Genomic DNA, 19,544 nt, shown 5'->3' with positions numbered 1-19,544 from the left:
AAAAAAAAGCCCGTACAGAAGAAAAAAGACCATCAAACAAAGTCAGAAACCTGAAAAAAATTGAAAATTAGAAATGGGTATATTCATGTATTCAATAATCCCACAGCAAAAGAACCGATTGTCATTCTTACCTCTGCGATTCTAAAGAATGAAGCAAAAGATCCACTTCCAAGAAAAATAGCAACTGATCCAAGCTTTAAACATGAGAAAGGTAACACTTTTGAAGAGCAGTTACCCCTATTGCAGACGGAGACCAACAGTAGTAGCAGAATAAGAGTAAATCGTCCTCATTTTCTTTTTTGTGCAGTAGCATGAGGATCACAGGTATGGTTTTGATCTCCAAATGTGGCTCACTCAATCTTCTTCGTCACGGCGAATGTATTCCGAATCCGACAGATAACTGTTCAAAGGGAATCGATGACTGTTTATTATTTATTTATTTTATAGTATTTATTTTAATAGATTAAAAAAAATAAAAAATTCCAAACGAGGGTATTTTTGTCACCAATTTATTAAATTAACAGTTTCTGTTAAACTTGTCCTTATTTAATCATTTATTAAAACTACAGGGGAGCCATATGCAAAAGAAAACTTAAACTGGACTAAAAGTGACCTGGACCAAACCTCAGGGGGTCCAAATGAAAATTACCCAAAATTGAAAACAAACTTTAAAAGTAAAATAATGGGTATAATGTCATCTCTATTTAAAAAACAAATCATCAATTGCTATTTATTCTCCCTCTCTTCTCTCTCACATCTTTTCTTCCTATTTATTCTCCTTCTATAAATGTGGGTTAAGGGAAATTTTTGAAAATAATTTATTATTAAATATTCAAGATGCCATTTTTAATGGAAACTAACTCCTCAATTCCTATTAATTCTCCTCTCTCTTATCTCTCACATCTTTCTTCCTATATATTATCCTTCTATAAACGTGGGTTTTAGGATATTCCTATATTGACTATTCTAATGCAAAGGCTAAGAAAAATCTAATGAGTGCATACAGCAAAATCCTATTAATTAGTTGACACTCGTTGGAGATTCTTTCCATGAAGAGAAGTCAAATCCTGAAACATTACATTTGATAACATGCGTGTTAAATGTCATTTGTTCCACCAAAAAATGTCATTAAATAAATATTGAAAAAGGCATTCATAACCATTAAATAAATATTGAAAAAGGCATCCATTGGTTATGAGCAACACTCATCAAAAGCCATCATGCATTCTTGACATGATATATATATATGGTTATGATTAACCATCTTTCAAATAGTCACAATGTGCGATATTTCTTCTTTCCTCTCTCAACACTGATAAGTTTATAGAATATGATAAACAACTATCTATGATAATAAAACATTAAAAGTAAAGATTAAAACATTGGAGGAAACCATTGAATTTTTCTAGTAAATATATTTATCATAGATTCATTATATTCATTATATTATATTTATCATACTTTTCTTAATTTTTGCTTTCTATTTACAGTAAAAGTAGATTTATAACCAACGGGGGTTGGTCCAAGTGGTAAGCAACTTGGTTCGCTTAAGCAAGGTTCTGGTAATCCCAGCTGGGAGACTCACCCACCACAGCCAGGTGTGCAACGCAGGTCGAATATCGGTTTATAAACAAGGATTGGCAAACAAAAAAAAAAAAAAAAAAAAAAAAGTAGATTTATCTCAGTATTTGGAAATATGAAAATTATACTTGGCTAGAGATGTTTATTTTTACTGGTTATTCTTGAATATTCTTATTGAAACTGAAAGAATACTTGTAACTGAATTCAAGAATTTTATCAATTTTTTTTTCGTATGAAAGATTGTTCTTAATTCTATTGGAGGCTTAGGTTTCAAATTTCATCGTCATTGGTTTCAGTTCTAGTTGTCCGAAGAAGATTCAAACCCTTGACTTAATATCATGAAGCATTTAAATTATGGTAAATATCACTTACATCCCCTTTGAACTGGACAAATAGCACTTACACCCCCTCTTAGTTGGATAATATCACTTACCTCCCCTCTTACCTAACAAATATATCAAACACCTCCCCTCTGTTAACTTTTTCGGTTATATTTAAGTTTTACCGTTAAATATTTTTCTAAAACTCCAAACTACCCTTGTCTAAAAACCTTTTTTTTTTTTAAACCCTAAATTACCGTAATCATCCGTAGTTAAAATATTAAATTACCCTCAATTAAAATAATTGTTAAAAACCAAAACATCATAGTTAAAACGTAAATTATCTTTAATTATTAAAAGCCCAACATACCCTTTTTTTTTTTTTTTTACTATCAAACAATTAAAAAAAACCCAAAATAGTAGTTCGTGTTTAATTTTATCAACATACCCCTTTTCTTTTTTTTTTTAATTGCATTTTTAATTTTACTTGATAGAAGTACCTTTTGTTTAATTGTTTAATAATTAAAGATAATTTGGGTTTTAACTATAGTGTTTTGGTTTTTAATAATTATTTTAATTGAGGGTAATTTAGTATTTTAACTGTTAGGATGATTACGGTAATTTAGGGTTTAAAATAAAAAATATTTTTAGCCAAGGGTAATTTGGGGTTTTAGAAAAATATTTAACTGTAAAAGTTAAATTTCACCGAGAAAGTTAACGGAGGGGAGGTGTTTGATATATTTGCTAGATAAGAGGGGAGGTAAGTGATATTATCTAACTAAGAGGGGGTGTAAGTGCTATTTGTTCAGCTACGAGGGGAGGTAAGTGATATTTACCCTTTAAATTATGATTTTCATAAAAGAGATCTTCTTCTTATTTATTATTATTATTTCTTTAATAAAGAGATCTTATTGCTGTAGCCGTGTATTCTTGTAAAACTTTGGACCATTAACACCACAAGGGTTCTTAGGTCAATGGTAGAGCACTTGACTGTGGAACAAGATGTTACTAGTTTGTACTTTGTTGAATCATATTCTTTAATTTTTATAAAGTTGCATCTTCCATACACTTGTCTTTTCTCTATTCTTGCAAGGAGTACCCGACGAGCGATTGATGGCCCCTTTCCAATCCCTGGTTGTTGAGTGTACTTCCAACTAGGTGCTTTACCCTGTCGTGTAGTTATTTAATTTTGTGAATAATTCTCCAAATCCGAATAATACAATTTATTCTCTTGAATCCGCGTTTTTTCCATTGATTCAGTAAAGTTCTCAACTTTTACCCACATAAATAAAATTCACGATTAATTTTGGGCGAACCAAATTATATGTGAATATTTTTGGTTAATAACGACATAAAAAAGTTGAAAACTCATCAATTCTTCACTACCAATACGTCTAGTGTTAATCTTCCTTCTACAAATTTTCTTTATACAATCCTTCTGCAAACAATTTCTACACACTTATGGTTACTCTGCGATTCTCCTTCTACAAATGATTTTTGCACATTCCTGTATTGAATGATTGAGGTTCTCAACTTGTGAACAACAGATTAAGCCTAGAGGCTAAGTTATCTATTCGTTCATCACTTTTTGAATTTGTAGAATCTACAACCATAGTTGTGTGTTTTTTTTTTTAATTATTATTATTTTTTTAGGAAAGGTGGTAGCTGAACGGCCGTGTAAATTGTTTGGTTGAACGCTTCTAGATATCCTACCATTAAATTAGGTGGAATTAAATCAGAGTTGTTCATCATAAACGGTTCAGATTTAATTCAATACATTTAATTGTAAGATTTATTTACACAACCGTTCTGCTACATTTATGCCTTTTTTTTTTTTTTTTTTGTACAAAGGGGCTTTATTAATCCGGGGGATGGGAATATTAATATGCCTCACCAGAGTCAAACCCACGACCTCTTCACTAAGAGGTGTTGGTTTCAACTACTAAAACAGCTCTGCGTTGGCTAAATTTAGTTTATTTAACCACAGACAAGATATCTCTATAATTTTACTCATATTTTGAATTTCTTTAATATTTGCTCAACTTAAACATCCGAATTTTAATTTGTGCGCTGTTTTAACCGCTTTGTTGAGCGAACAAAATAATTGATTCATCAAATTATTTCGAATAATACTTGAATCTGAAACAAATAACTATGCCTGGTAGTCTTTAATGCAATCGATTATCAGGCCGTTTCACACAATTTTGTAGGGTAAATTAAAATAGATTAGAAAAATTATAGACTTATCAGGAAATATCTAGCATGGATCAACACAATTATGTGGTTACTACTACTCCATTAGAAAGAAAGTGATGACTTAATGCCCATGAAGTCACGCCTCACCACAAGAGGTGGTCCTAAGTAGTTAAAGCTGGAGTTGTTTAAAGTCGGTCCAAGTTCTCAAAATTTATTTTGTTTTGTTTGATAATATTTAGGTTGTTCACATTGATAGATTTGCTAATGGTTTGGCAGATTTGTTACTTAAGGGGGGCTGGTGTTTGGACTTGTCAAACGTTTGGTGGTTACATCCACCATCATGTGTTTTACATTATCTGTCCAGGACCATGATATCTTGACCGAAACAATGAATGACTTCGTCAAAGGCTATGAGAAGAATTTCTTTTTCTTGGTTCAGGTCGCCCGTACCTTGGTAGAGGTGTCACATACAAAATAGCATATCCTCCATCCTGTCAAGTCTTTCTGACACTTTAGCCAGAATAATGAAATCACTTCTTTGTAATGTTTTGATTTTGGAAGGGTGTGCTTTTTTTTCAATGAAAACAAAGGTCATACATGTAAAAAAAATTTAAATTTTCTTTTTCCCTCTTATTATTCTATATATATATATATATATTTTGGATAACCTCTTATTATTTTGTTTTTATCCTTATTTGTTAAAGTCGCAGGAAAAATCTTAAATCTTTCTTCCATGTAAATCTAAGCACCCTCTTAGTAATGAACACTTTTTCTCTTGCTCTTTTTTTTTTTTGCAAGTAGACTCCTTTTTGGATTTTTGTTCTTGCCTACATGGGTATCGTCCCGCAGGTGTTAGGTGATGACAAACGTTAAAAGTAAAAAAATCCGACAGTTCTTATACAGTGACATTTTATTTTCTATTTTTTTTAAGTTTATGCATTTCTTAAATTACAATTATACACCCCTAGTAAATATCCAATTCACAAAATAACACTGAGACACAAAAAATGCAAGATTTTTAGATCTAAACCCTGTTTGTAGCCCTGTTCTTCCTAGTATCAAGTTGTTGTAAGGGGAAGAGTTTGTTAAGTATTGGTTTTATTTATTTACTTTCTAATTTGGTGTAATCAATTTCAAGTAGTTCTTTTTTTTTTTTTTTGGTAAAAAGTAGTTCTTACTTGCAGTGGGTTTTATCTCATCAAGATTCAACTTTTTAGAATCGTACATTGTAAGAATATAATGGGGAAATTTGGCATTTAATATGTTTTTTTTCTTCTTTTTCGAAATAGGTGATTTTTTATATATTGTGGATGGGGTATTGCATAATATACCATCAGGTAAGATCACACCCACGACCTCTTTACTGAGAGGTGTGGGTTTCATATGGTTATTTTTTTTTTGTAAATGAGAATGATATCATCTTTTGGCTTCTTATTTCTGGAAGGGTAAAATATACATTAAACACAAAACCGTAATGGTCACTTACCACCGTTACAAGGAAGGGGACAATAGTATAAAGAATATGATCCCTTTAGTAATAAAACAATAGTACAAGGGAGCAATAGTAATTATCTCTTTAATTTTACAACACTCCTCTCGCAAACACCTTTGAGGCCAAATCAATGTGGATGACTATCAAATCACCAATGGAGAATCATTTGTTGATTAAATATGGCATGAGAAATTGGTATTATACCACCATTAATTGCACATAATTTGATTGTGAAACTGTCTATCCTTTTTATCACATACATTTCCCAATATGCATGGTTGATGGTGCGTCTCTACCTGAAAAAATAAGATGTCATGAGTATGAACTTCCTCAAGGCTAGGGGCGAAGCCTTGCCTTATATTTAAATTATATGTAACAGTTACCTTCTAAGATGTAGTCAAGGTGCGCATAGGCTAGCCTTGACTAACCTCATTTTCAAAATAAAAAAAGAAAGAAAATTTTTATAATGGAAAAGGGAACTCCATCTTTGGTTCGCCATCCTCATCATTTTTGAGGTTAGTTTAACATGGACGACTTTGTCAGTGATCACTAATACAAATTCATGTTTCGATTAATATGCATTGACTCGGTCCATTTTGTGTTGTTTATCTGAACCGTGGTTTGTTCCATTATTAATCTTTGGTTTGGCCTTTCGAACCGTCCATTTCTTATTAGCTGAACCAAGGGTTTATGTGTAGAGTCGGGATCATCTCCTCGACGGCTTCCCAAAAACACAGTGGGGTCCATAGATAAAATTTTGATTTTTTTTCAAAATGTATTTTTCACCTGTAGGCCCCACTGATTTTGTGGGCAGGAAGCCGTTGGAGAGCACTTTGTGCTCCCACGACAGGGAGATGATCCGCACTAATTCAACTGAATTCAGAGTTGAAGGTCAAGTTTAGAGGTTTTGGGGTTCAAAGCTGAGCAATACTTTAACTGAATCAAACTTTCATTTAACGGTTTGCACTGATCCAAGGCCGGCTGGCTTAGTTAGAATCCTTGAATGAACAAAGACGGAGAGACCTCACTATTACAAATTTAAGGTTGTCAACTCTAAATCTAAATACCTGATACAAAATTTGACTTTTGTCCTAACTCTTTAGGTGTTAAGGATAAAATTGGTCACTCTGTACATTTCGGTCATGTTAATACTGACATCAGAAAGCTCCAAAAGATGACTCATACTTGTGGTCGAAGAAGCTATGCACAAAGATTTCGCATGAAGGCACGTTTATGAAATTTCACTTTATTTAAATTATTGTGAACATGTATGCAAATTATTAGTTAACATTTTTATCTTTGTTTATTTATTTATTTATTTTTTGTTGGATTTCTTTAGAAAAAGGAGCATCCTGAAGGTTTTGACCCTACAAGGATAGAGATGTTTTTCGAAACACATACAAGGAAGGATCAAACTCCTGTTGATCCAACTTCAGCTGAAATAATGGTATGCATTTATGTATCAGATTAATGTCTGCATGAATGATATGATATGATATTGGAGTCTTAGTGGGCTAACTTGGTTGAGAAATGTTTAATGATCAGAGAGCGATAAATGAAGAGTTGGCTAATTTGCCTGAAGAGAATCGAAATGACGTTCCAGTCTTAGAAAGTATCTTCACCACTCATTTGGGACCAGATACCCATGGTTGGGTACGTTTGTTAGGAGCGGGAGTAAGTCCAAAAGTTTTAGGGCTAACAAAAACCCAACAAAATAAGGAGTTGGATGGTAAACTTGCAGAGTTGAGTAAAAAACTCCAACAAGTTGAACAAGAAAGAGAAGAGGAAAAGAGGCAAAGAGAAGAGGAAAAGAGACAAAGAGAAGAAGAAAGGAAATTAAATGCTCAAAAGTATGATGCAATGCAGGAGAAATTGGAGTTATTAACAAAATTGATATTGGACAAGAATTCTGTATTAGGTAATGATAAACCATTATGTTTCATTTTACCTACATATAATTTAGCTAAGAACTAAGTAGGTATAATTGATTTAAAAATTAACTTTTAATTATGTTGTAATTGACCAACAGCTAATCAAGTTAAATAGGAGTGTAGGTTGCACATAAGTAAGTACTCACAGTTCTTGTTTGGTAAGACATTATTCATCATTACTTTTTGTGCTTATGTAACTTGCATAAATTAATTTATTAGTTGCTTTATTTTACTAATTGGTGCATTTTCATTGCAGGGAATAGGTCTCTTGGTCAGAATTTTTGGTGTTGGCATTGCCACACGCTCTATCTTCCATATTAACAATTATTGGATGAATTACTTTTCATGTGGTTTTTATTTTTAATAGAACTATTGTTCTTGTGGATCTTTTTGGAGATATAATATTCACGTGAAGAATCTTGCGTTCTTTTCCTTATTTGTTTTGATGTTTATGTTAAACAAATTAATCTTTCAAGATTCGCTGCTTCTTTTTTCTACTTTATTATTTATTATTATTATATCTTTATGTCCATTTTGATCCTCGTGTATAATGGTGTTCCCAAGGATCTGATCACCTGTTTGACCACCCTATACCTCGTATTTGCTCTTATCTTCAGATTTGATTTAGCTTCTTGGTAAGTCTGATCAAGATTTGAAATGGGTTTCTGTTATTTTTGCTATTTCATGTTTGATTTGTTCTGATCACTTACCCAACTGATTTAGTTTCCTTTGTGTTTCTGTTTAATCTTTAGCTTCCATGAAGAGTTCAGGAATGCAGTGGCCTTTCTCAAACAAGGTATGGTATTTGATCGAATGACGAATTCTGCATCTATTTCCAAGATTGTTTAATTAGTTGGTCAACAGTACCTCAAACCAAGATAAGTTGCTGTAATTTTCCCCCTCCTAGAAAACCCAGATATGCACCCCAGAGGGAACTAACTACAAGAACCTAAAAATTGCAAGCAGACATTACAAGTGGAGCAGCAATGGGAGCTGCAATATTGATTGCACCATTGGAACTTGAAGACCCACTATAGTAGTCCCATTCTTGATCGGCGGCAGTGGAAAAGAATTCTCTGGTTCCAACACCTAGCTGGCCCACTAAAGTCTTAATTTCCTTTGATTTCATCATATATTTGATTCTTCCATTCTGAATTGTTGACAAAAACAAAAGTGCTAGGGTGCTTTAAATTGTTGACAAAAACAATGTTATAAAGACAGCCATTGGTTTCTTGACAAACCCATTTGCACTCTCTCCTTGTTTCATTACAGCCGATCATCAGTCAACAAAAGCCAACACCTTTTTCTCTTGTTTGGTTCGATTGATTTCTGAGAAGCAAAAACGTCTACGTTTTACAGGGTGGAATTCCAATTCCAAGTTTTCGCTGTCGTTGTCATTGTGTGATTTCTCTCCTGCTTATAATGCTTTTGTAGCCTCTGCTAGCTAGCTGGTCAAGTTTTTGACAAGAAAGGCAATGGACTTCAAGAAGCTTGCTTGTTCAAGTTTATAGAAACAAAAATTTATTCTTTTTGAACACATTCTGATGATCTTTTGGCAAAATCATGCATATGTGATAAACTATGCAGTCTGAAACAGTGTAGGTGTACTAACATAATCTGCATAAATAGAAACTAATGGGAATAAGCCATTTCTGTTTATGGTTATGGACATGTCTCTTCTGGCTCTTGCACATCTGAATAGGAGTCTCACCCATCTGATTATTAAACTTACACTAACAGGTAAGATTGATGTTAATAGAGTGAGAATGAATCTGAGGCGGTCTTCGGGTAAAACTATGGTGACTAAAATAGAATAAGTAATGGCTATTGCTATCATGGAGATCTGCAACTCCAATTGCAGTGGAAAACCCAGAAATTAAATTTATGAATAATGAAGGTTTCAGTCCACTTAAGTTATGGACCATTAAGTGGTTGAAACCCTAGAGTGCCAACTTTAAGCTGTTCTAAGGTGGTTTTAAGCTGTTCCAACATGCTGTGACTGAGTTTCAGATCTGAGTTGGTGACTCTATCAAGTGCTTTTGTAATTTTATAATTTGAAATTTTTGGATTTTCTCTTTTCATGCAGGGCTGCTTTTGAGAAGGAAATTGGAGTGTTGAGTTCCACCAAATCTGTCACCAAACTTCCACCATAACTCCATTGTCCTGATGGGTTATACAGTTTATAAAGTTTCAAGGTCCTCTCTCTCTCTCTCTCTCTCTTTCCATTAATATGTAACATTCCTATACCAAAGACATAGGTTAAAAATAATAATCCTTATGAGAATGACTTTTTGTCATAGGCTACAGAAGCAGCTATGACCTCTTTGTTGAGCATGGCCCCTCAGCAAGCCACCTTAATTAGCTGATAATGGAGCTATCAGTGATGCAAAAGATGTGAAGGTGAATTCTGCTTTGCTTATATCTTTTGTCAGGTTCCTTTCTTCAGGCTTTCACATGTTCTCCAATCAGGAAATTGAAGCTTTCATTAGCTGAGTTCATGTTTATCTCTATATGCTACTATGTGCAAGTTGAACTGGTGTTTAGATTTTATTCTTGCGAGATGTTAGACGATTTCAGCTTATGGATTGGTATTCGTGGATGTCTTTCTAATTTCTCAGGGATGACCACATGGATTTTATGGACACTTGAGATTACTTGGTTTCAGGAGGGATTTCATAGCCCTACAAATAGAACTTTTAGGTCAAGATTGATCAAACAGGGGCTTTGTTTTGGACGGAAAAAAAAGGGGCTTTGTATAGCCTTCTCTCTTCTTTGATAGTGGGTCGAATCAAACTGATTTTGAGCCACTGACTACGACCAATTTGAAGTGAAACCGGCATTTGACGTAGTCAAGAATCAACTGATGAAATCGAAGGCATTTGTGCAGTTGGAATATCAAGTTGGTTTGCTGCATCTGATCTCAAGTGATCCCGGAGCTGCTCTCTTGGGGTTGAGAGGCAGACTTGATAAGTAGACAGGAATTGAGGAATTGGCATTGATAGAGCTATACAAAGCCCCTTACACAGTTTGGTTATATAATGGTTCAGATCATCATCAATTTTTTTGTGTTTAAAACCTTCTACTACCAAGTAGCAGGATGTTTTATAAGTCCCTCAAATGTTAATTGGTTATATCTTTTCAATCTAATTGCAGCATGTGTTTGTTTGTTATCAAGTGAAGAAATCATCTGGCTGTCCTCAATGAATGTTAAATTGTATTCTAAATGCTGCTCCTTACTATGTAGATGGTTAGCTCGTGGACCCGCCTCCTGTGTTAAGTTTTGGTACTGAAGAAAAAGAGTGGCTGCTTAGCCTTGCAGAGAGAGTGAAGACAAGATCTAGCTGTTGCAACCTCGAAATGTGATTGGATTATTCCTTTTTGTGCCATTTTTCTTCTTCTCTTATTGGTGTTTAGATTAACATGTAACATCAAGTAGAGTACAACATGTAGTTTTTGTTGACTTGATTAATATGTATTGTATTTATTTTTCTTAAATTGTGTTCTTTGAATACTGTTAGCTTTTTTGAATTTTCTTTGTATTCATGTATTTGTATGGTCTTTCAGGGATAAATGTAATATAAAAGAAATATAGGGGATTTTAAAAAAAAAAAATAACGTAATTGGTGGCGGTAACAAAAAACCGCCACTAATGATAGAAATTCACAAGGGTATTTATATAGAATTCGGACGTAATTAGTGGCGGTTTTTATACAACCGCCACTAAAAAAGAAAATAAATTACCAATAATTAGTGGCTGTATTTAACCTGACCGCCACAAAATTGGTATAATTAGTGGCTGTAAATAAAAAACCGCCACTAAGGAAGCCTCAGTCATCCTCTTACACATTCAAGTAGCGGCATATGCGCCACTAATTTCGGCTGTGGTGGATTTCGCGTCGGATTTGTGACGGTTTTATAAACCGCCACATATCAAATGGTGGCGGTTTTTTCCGCATTTCGTGGCGGATAAAACCGCCACGAAAACCCTTTTTTTTTGTAGTGGGTCTAAACTCATCCGACCAGGTTTGTTACTTATAATGGTTCGACCATACGGTTCATGGTAGGACCGACCACAACGTCAAGAGTACCCGAACAACATGTTTAGGGAACCTGACATAGATAAACTCCTATTATCTATCAACTTCATGGGAATACAAGTTAAGGTAAAGAACTCTTCATAAAGTTACTTTCCTAGAGTAACTCATCTTAGAGTCATATTCCGAATCCAACTTTACCATCTTACACTATATAAACACCTCAGGTAAATCTAAGAGCAGTGGCAGACCCAGGATGCAATAGTGGGGGGCCGAAGAATGAAAGCCAGATAACCTTCCCATTTGGGGTCCCACCTCTAAAATATTTTATTAAATTAAATAATAGACCCACATATATTTTGTGGGGGCCACACATATTTGAAAAAAATATAAATTATTGATGATGATATTTTTTTTCCGACAAAATATAGGTAAAATTAAAACAACAATATAAAAAATTATACACATGACTTCAACCCCAAAAAGTTAGATGTAAACCAAAATTTTCTTTGGTAGGAAATGTAAACAAAAAAAATTTTAGATAAGAAATGCAAATCAATGGTAGTTACATACTAACTATAGATATTTTATTCACAATACAAAATCAAATAACAAAAATTGCAGAAGAAATAAAGAAACATAGAATATAAAATCAAATTAAAAAGAATAACAAAAAAAAAAAAAAAAGAAAAAAATAAATAAATTGAGAAAGAGAAAGAGACCTAATTGTGGAGTAAAATTTTTTCCAAATTTTCTTAGCCACGCTTATAGAAAGGGAAGATAATAAATAGGAAAAAAAAGAGAATAGAGGAGAGAGGAGAAAGAGACCTAATTGTGGAGTAAAATTTCTTCCAAATTTTCTTAGCCACGCTTATAGAAAGGGAAGAGAATAAATAGGAAAAAAAAGAGAATAGAGGAGAGAGGAGATAGGAGAATAAATAGGGATTGAAGAGTTAGTTTTTAATTATAAATAGCATTTTGATTTTTGAATACCTAATAAGATGAAAAAAAATTTCAAAAATTTCTTTTAACCCCACGTTTTATAGAAACAGAAGATAATAAATAGAAAGAAAAGATGAGAGAAGAGAGGGGAGAATAAAAAGGGATTGATGAATTAGTTTTTTTATTAGGAATGTCATTTATACTCATCATTTTACCTTTAAAAATTGTTCACAATATTGGGGGGGGGAAATAGTGACATTTCACAAGTGGGAAGAGAAAAAACCGGAAAAATTAAGGGAATATGCATAAAATTTAGATAGGTCCGCCCCTGTCTAAGAGGGTAAGCATTCATCACAATATTGGGGGGGGGGGAATAGTGACATTTCACAAGTGGGAAGAGAAAAAACCGGAAAAATTAAGGGAATATGCATAAAATTTAGATAGGTCCGCCCCTGTCTAAGAGGGTAAGCATTCATATTTTGTGTGATCAATTACTAGAAACTCTATTGAGTAGTACCTGAGATCATATCATTGGTACTGATTTGCACGTCGGAGACGTACCTCAACCACCCAAGGTCGAACACGTGTTTTGCAGGAACGTAACAGGGAAAGACGAGCAGGATTCCGTATCAACATAGGTATTGAATCCTTGAGTTTATTGTGGTTAAGATTAAGAAGCATCATTTGTTTCACATCTTCAATTTTTGCACGGATTTGTTCAATATGTTACTGCTCGGATGGAGAGAGTCTACTGAAAATAAAAGAAATAAGGATCATTATTGAAGAAGTTTTCAGTAAGACCAAAAGTTATTTGTTGGTTTGTTTGTTTATTTTTATTTATTTATTTATTTATTGAAAATATCAGTGCCACCCTTTTGACTTATCCCCTAATATTATCCTAACTTAAACTAAATAAAAATGTTAGAATGAAAATCAAGAAAATACAAACAGAAACAAAAGTAACATGAAAAGTATATAGAGATTTAATGTGGTTTACACATCAATGCAATGTATTATATCTATGAGCAAAGAAAAACCTTCACTACATAAAAGAAAAAAATAATAGAAATCTTTCAACCAATCGTTAGAACCAGATAAAAATCTCAAATCTCACAATAACCTAATGAGAGAATATACTTACGTAGTTATGGATTTTGATCGAGTGAAAACAAAAGGTAATTTTATCATTTTAAATATTAGGAGAGAAAGGGAGGTGATAGTTCACTATTTTTTTTTGGGGGTTGATAAGAAGTAGAAGGGGAAGCAGATTCATTGCTTGATCCAGATTAAATATGGACGTCCAATTAATCCACATGTAAACAGTCCAGAGTAAGTGAATTACGTATAAACGGACTAGATATCTACTGCTCTGAGTAGCACCACCCTCAAACAAAATCCAAGGAACAGATAGAAATTTCCATACGTAGTAATATAATCAAATAACTAAATTTGGAAATTTTAACATCTCCCTTAATATGTTGTTTTTAATAACAAGAGCCATGAAATAGTTTTGGATCCTCTTATTTGAGGGGTTCTACCAATGAGTTTTAGGATATTGCTACATTGATTATTCTAATGCAAAGGCTAAGAAAAATCTAATGAGTGCATACATATTAGAATATCTCAAAATCATATTAATCATTGGACACTAGTTGGGAGATTCTCTCCATGAAAAGAAGCCAAATCCTGAAACATTACTTTTGATAACATGCGTGTTAAATGTCATTAAATTGTTCGACCAAAAAATGTCATTAAATTAATATTGAAAAGGCATCCATTGGTTATGAGCAAAACTTATCAAAAGCCATCATGCATTTTTGACATGACATATGGTTATGATTAATCATCTTTCAAAGTAGTCAGAGTATGCAATATTTCTTTTTTCCTTTCTCAACACTAATAGGTTTATAGAATATGCTAAAGAACTATCTATGATAATAAAACATTCAAAGTGAAGATTAAAACATTGGAGGAAACCATTGAATTTATGTAGTAAGTATATATTTATCATAGATTCATTATATTATATTTTTTAAATCATAAAACTAAGATTTGCTTTTCTTACTTTTTGCTTTCTATTTACAGTAGAAGTAGATTTATCTTAATATTTGGAAATATGAAAATTATACTTGGCTAGAGATGTTTGTTTTTACCACTTATTCTTGAACATTCTTATTGAAACTAAAAGAATACTTGTAACTGAATTCAAGAATTTTATCATTTTATTTTAAATATGAAAGTTTGTTCTTAATTCTAGAAGAGGCTTAGGTTTCAAATTTTCATCCTCATTGGTTTCAGTTTTGGTTGTCCGAAGAAGATTCAAACCCTCGACTTGATACCATGAAGCATTTATATGATGATTTTCATAAAAGAGATCTTCTTCTTCTTCTTTCTTTCTTTCTTTCTTTCTTTCTTTCTTTCTTTCTTTTTTTTTTTTTTTTTTTTTTTTTTTTTTTTTTTTGAACAAAGAGATCTTCTTATTGTTGTAGTCGTGTATTCTTGTAAAATTTTGGACCATTAACGCCGCATTTGATTGCTGATCAAGAGGTCACTATTTTGTACTTTGTTGAGTCATATTCCTTAATTTTTATGAAGTTACATCTTCCATGCACTTGTCTTTTCTCCATTCTTGCGAGGAGTACCCAGCATGCAATTGATGGCCCCTTTAATACAATTTATTCTCTTGAATCCGCATTTTCTCCATTGATTCAGTAAAGTTCTTGACTTTTACCCATATAAATAAAATTCATGATTAATTCCTCATATGTGAATAATTTGGTTAATAACAACATAAAAAGTTGAAAACTCATCAATTTTTCACTACCAATACGTCTAGTGTTAATCTTCCTTCTCTTTCTTTTACAAATTTTCTTTATACAGTCCTTCTGCAAACAATTTCTACACACTTATGATTTCTCTGCGATTCTCCTTCTACAAATGATTTATGCACACTCCTCTACCGATTGATTGAGGTTCTCAACTTGAAAACAACAGATTAAGCCAAGAGGCTAAGTTATCTATTCGTTCATCACTTTTTGAACTTGTAGAATCCACAACTGAAGGTTTTTTTTTTTAGTACAATTTACTTCCTTGTTGGATGTCAATGTTAGTTTTAGATTTGATAAACTTTTGGCTATTTCTATAATTAATTTCTCTTAAACTTAGTTTCTTTAACCACACACAAGTTATCTCTATAATTTTACTCCTATTTTGAATTTCTTTAATATTTGCTCAACTTAAACATCCGAATTTTAATTTGTGCGCTGTTCTGACCGCTTTGTTGAGCGAACCAGAAAATTGATTCGTCAAATTATTCCGAATAATACTTGAATCTGAAATAGATAACTATGCCTGGTAGTCTTTAATACAACCAATTATCAGGCCATTTCACACAATTTTATAGAGTAAATTAAAAGTTGACCAGAAAAATTATAGACTTATTTGGAAATATCTGGCATGGATCAACACAATTCTGACTCTGTGGTTACTACTACTCCCTTAGAAAGAAAGTGATGGCTTAGTGCACATGAAGCCACACCTCACCACAAGAGGTGGTCCTAAGTAGTTAAAGCTGGATTTGTTTAAAGTCAGTCCAGCTTCTCAAAGATTCTTTTGTTCTGTTTGACAATATTCAGGTTGTTCACATTGATAGATTTGCTAATGGTTTGGATGATTTGTTACCTAAGGGGGCTGGTGTTTGGACTTGTCAAAGGTTTGGTGGTTACATCCACCAATATGTGTTGTACATTCTCTGTCCAGAACCATGATACCTTGACCGAAACGATGAATGACTTCGTCAAAGGCTCTGAGAAACAATTTTTTTCTTCTTGGTTTCAGTTCTGGTTGTCTGAAGAAGATTCAAACCCTTGACTTGATACCATGAAGCATTTATATGATGATTTTCATAAAAGAGATATTCTTATTATTAAATTTTTTTTTAACAAAGAGATCTTCTTATTGTTGTAGTCGTGTACTCTTGTAAAAAATTTTGGACCATTAACACCACAAGGGTTCTTAGCTCAATGGTAGATCATTTGATTGCCGATCAAGAGGTCACTAGTTTGCACTTTGTTAAATCATATTCTTTAACTTTTATGAAGTTGCATCTTCCATGCACTTGTCTTTTCTCCATTCTTGTGAGGAGTACTCGACGGGCGATTGATGGCCCCTTTAATACAACTTATTCTCTTGAATTCGCATTTTCTCAATTGATTCAGTAAAGTTCTTGATGGCCCCTTTAATACGACTTATTCTCTTGAATTCGCATTTTCTCAATTGATTCAGTAAAGTTCTTGACTTTTACCCATATGAATAAAATTCACGATTAATTCTGGCCTAACCAAATTATATTTGAATAATTTTGATGACAACATAAAAAAGTTGAAACTCATAAATTTTTCACTACCAATAGGTCTAGTGTTAATCTTCCTTCTCTTTCTTTTACAAATTTTCTTTATATAGTCCTTCTACAAACAATTTCTACACTTATGGTTTCTTTGCAATTCCCCTTCTACAAATGATTTTTACACATTCCTCTACCAATTGATTGAGGAACCTCAACTTGAGAACAACATATTAAGCCGAGAGGCTGAGTTATCTATTCGTTCATAACTTTTTAAACTTGTAGAATCCACAAACATAGTTTTTCTTTTTATTTATTTATTTATTTATTTTTAAAGTACAATTTACCAACGGGGGTTGGTCCAAGTGGTAAGCAACTTGGTTCGCTTAAGCAATGTTCCGGTATCAAATTCTTGTGGATGCAAAAAATCCCCGCTGGGAGACTCACCCACTACAGCCAGGTGTGCGACGCGGGTCGAACACCGGTTTATAAAAAAACCGGGGTTGGCAAACCAAAAAAAAAAAAGAAGTACAATTTACTTCCTTGATGGATGTCAATGCTAATTTTAGATTTTGATAAACTATTGAGTATTGATTATGTTTCTTTAGTAATAATAGTCTTTTGGCTATTTGTATAATTAATTTCTCTTAAACTTAGTTTCTTTAACTACACACAAGTTATCTCTATAATTTTTACTCTTATTTTGAATTTCTGTAATATTTGCTCAACTTAAACATCCGAATTTTAATTTTTGTGCTGTTTTGACTGCTTTGTTGAGCGAACCAGAAAATTGATTCATCAAATTATTCTGAATAATACTCGAATCTGAAACAAATAACTATGCCTGGTAGTCTTTAATACAATCGATTATCAGGCCGTTTCACTCAATTTTGTAGAGTAAATTAAAATAGATCAGAAAAATTATAGACTTATGTGGAAATATCTGGCATGGATCAACACAATTCTGACTCTGTGGTTATATCTGGCATGGATCAACACAATTCTGACTCTGTGGATATATCTGGCATGGATCAACACAATTCTGACTCTGTGGATATATCTGGCATGGATCAACACAATTCTGACTTTGTGGTTACTACTACTCCCTTAGAAAGAAAGTGATGGCTTAGTGCACATGAAGCCACACCTCACCACAAGAGGTGGTCCTAAGTAGTTAAAGCTGGATTTGTTTAAAGTCATCCAGCTTCTCAAAGATTCTTTTGTTCTATTTGACAATATTCAGGTTGTTCACATTGATAGATTTGCCAATGGTTTGATTGATTTGTTAGTTAAGGGGGTCTGGTGTTTGGACTTGTCAAAGGTTTGGTGGTTACATCCACCAATATGTGTCGTACATTCTCCTTCAGTTCCTACTAGGAGGATATCCCCAGACTTTTCTTTTTTCAAATGAATGAAGTTGTTTATGTTGGCAAAAAAAAAAAAAAAAAACAAAAACAAAAACAAAAAAAACCAAAATTCCATCACCTCCACTTGGGGCCACTCATACAAGGGTTCGTCCATTTTCTTTAAGGCCTCAGCCTTTTTGGATTATGACGAGGACCTAAATTTTGTTTGATCTAAGGACACCCTTATTATAAAGGAAAAGAAAATCATATGTTATTACAAGAAAAAATCTTTACACTTTCTTGGTAATATTCACAAACTTGTGTGCCATGAGTTCGATACAATTGATAAGATTGATTTCTTGAAAACAAATGAAAACAGAAATTCATATTGTGAAACTGTAAGTTACAGAATTTGAAACTAGTAGCGCTCAAAGGGTATTCATCCTTAATTTGAAATAAAAGGTGGATTGTAGGTACAAAATATTATTCACCATCGGCACCAAAACCACTAAAAGATTCCAGAGTTCAAATGAGGGTACAAAAAATATGACTCAAAATTAAAAACGAAGAAGAAAATTTACCAGAGTACCATGATAAGCTGTCTCTGCTTTGAAAGCGACCATCTCCGTCCCGTGCTAGGCAAAGGTAAGTGAAATAGTCTCCTTTCAATCTTTGGTATAGAGCGTTGATTCTTCTGGGAATGAAACACTCCTCCAAGAACTTCTCTAAGGCCGTTATCACTTTTTTGCAGAGATCTTCAAGTTGGAGTTGTAAATACCTTCGATATGAGTCTATTACCTAGGGTCGTGGACCTTCTTGATCCAGGACCATGATAGCTTGACTGAAACGATGAATGACTTCGTCAAAGGCTCTGAGAAGAATTTCTTTTTCTTCTTGGTTCTGTAAACGTACCACATACAAACCAGCATATCCTCCGTCATACCAAGTCTTTCTGACACTTTGGCCAAAATAATGAAATCACTTCTCCTCATCTGATCGGCCATGGGTAGAGAAGGACAAAAACTGAAAATTAAAAGAAAGGGAAAACACAAGAAACTTAAAACATTTCAATTTAATAATATTTGGTTTGAACTTGGTCGAACTTGTCATTGTCAATTGATCAACCCAATTTGGTCTCAAATTTGACACTTCAATTTCCTTCCCACACTCTTTCATTGATGTGACTGATCCCACATCTCTTCTCGAGCAAATGCTTACGTTGTGGAAGGCTATCAACTAATGATGTAGTTCATGGCAACCGTGTCCCATATGATATGGAGTATAATCATATGTTTCACATCTAAGTACATGAAAATAATTATTAAGAGTGATACATGTATAGACGACCATAGTTTGGATC

At 33.2% G+C, this 19,544-nt stretch overlaps 1 long non-coding RNA gene across 1 annotated transcript; it reads left to right on the top strand.

Annotated features, from left to right (window-relative positions):
- Positions 1-7,665: 7,665 nt before the first annotated feature.
- LOC149021963 (uncharacterized) lies at positions 7,666-9,875 on the top strand. Its single transcript, XR_016172020.1, has 3 exons — positions 7,666-8,316; positions 9,607-9,715; positions 9,821-9,875. It is a non-coding gene; the product is annotated as an uncharacterized LOC149021963 (long non-coding RNA).
- Positions 9,876-19,544: the final 9,669 nt, after the last annotated feature.

This window comes from Hakea prostrata, chromosome 3 (assembly GCF_041222555.1).
Source record: "Hakea prostrata isolate BN-2017 chromosome 3, UWA_Hpros_2, whole genome shotgun sequence".
NCBI classification, from domain to species: domain Eukaryota; kingdom Viridiplantae; phylum Streptophyta; class Magnoliopsida; order Proteales; family Proteaceae; genus Hakea; species Hakea prostrata.
Note: the sequence above shows the minus strand (reverse complement) of the source record. Positions and strands in the feature narration are given on the sequence as shown.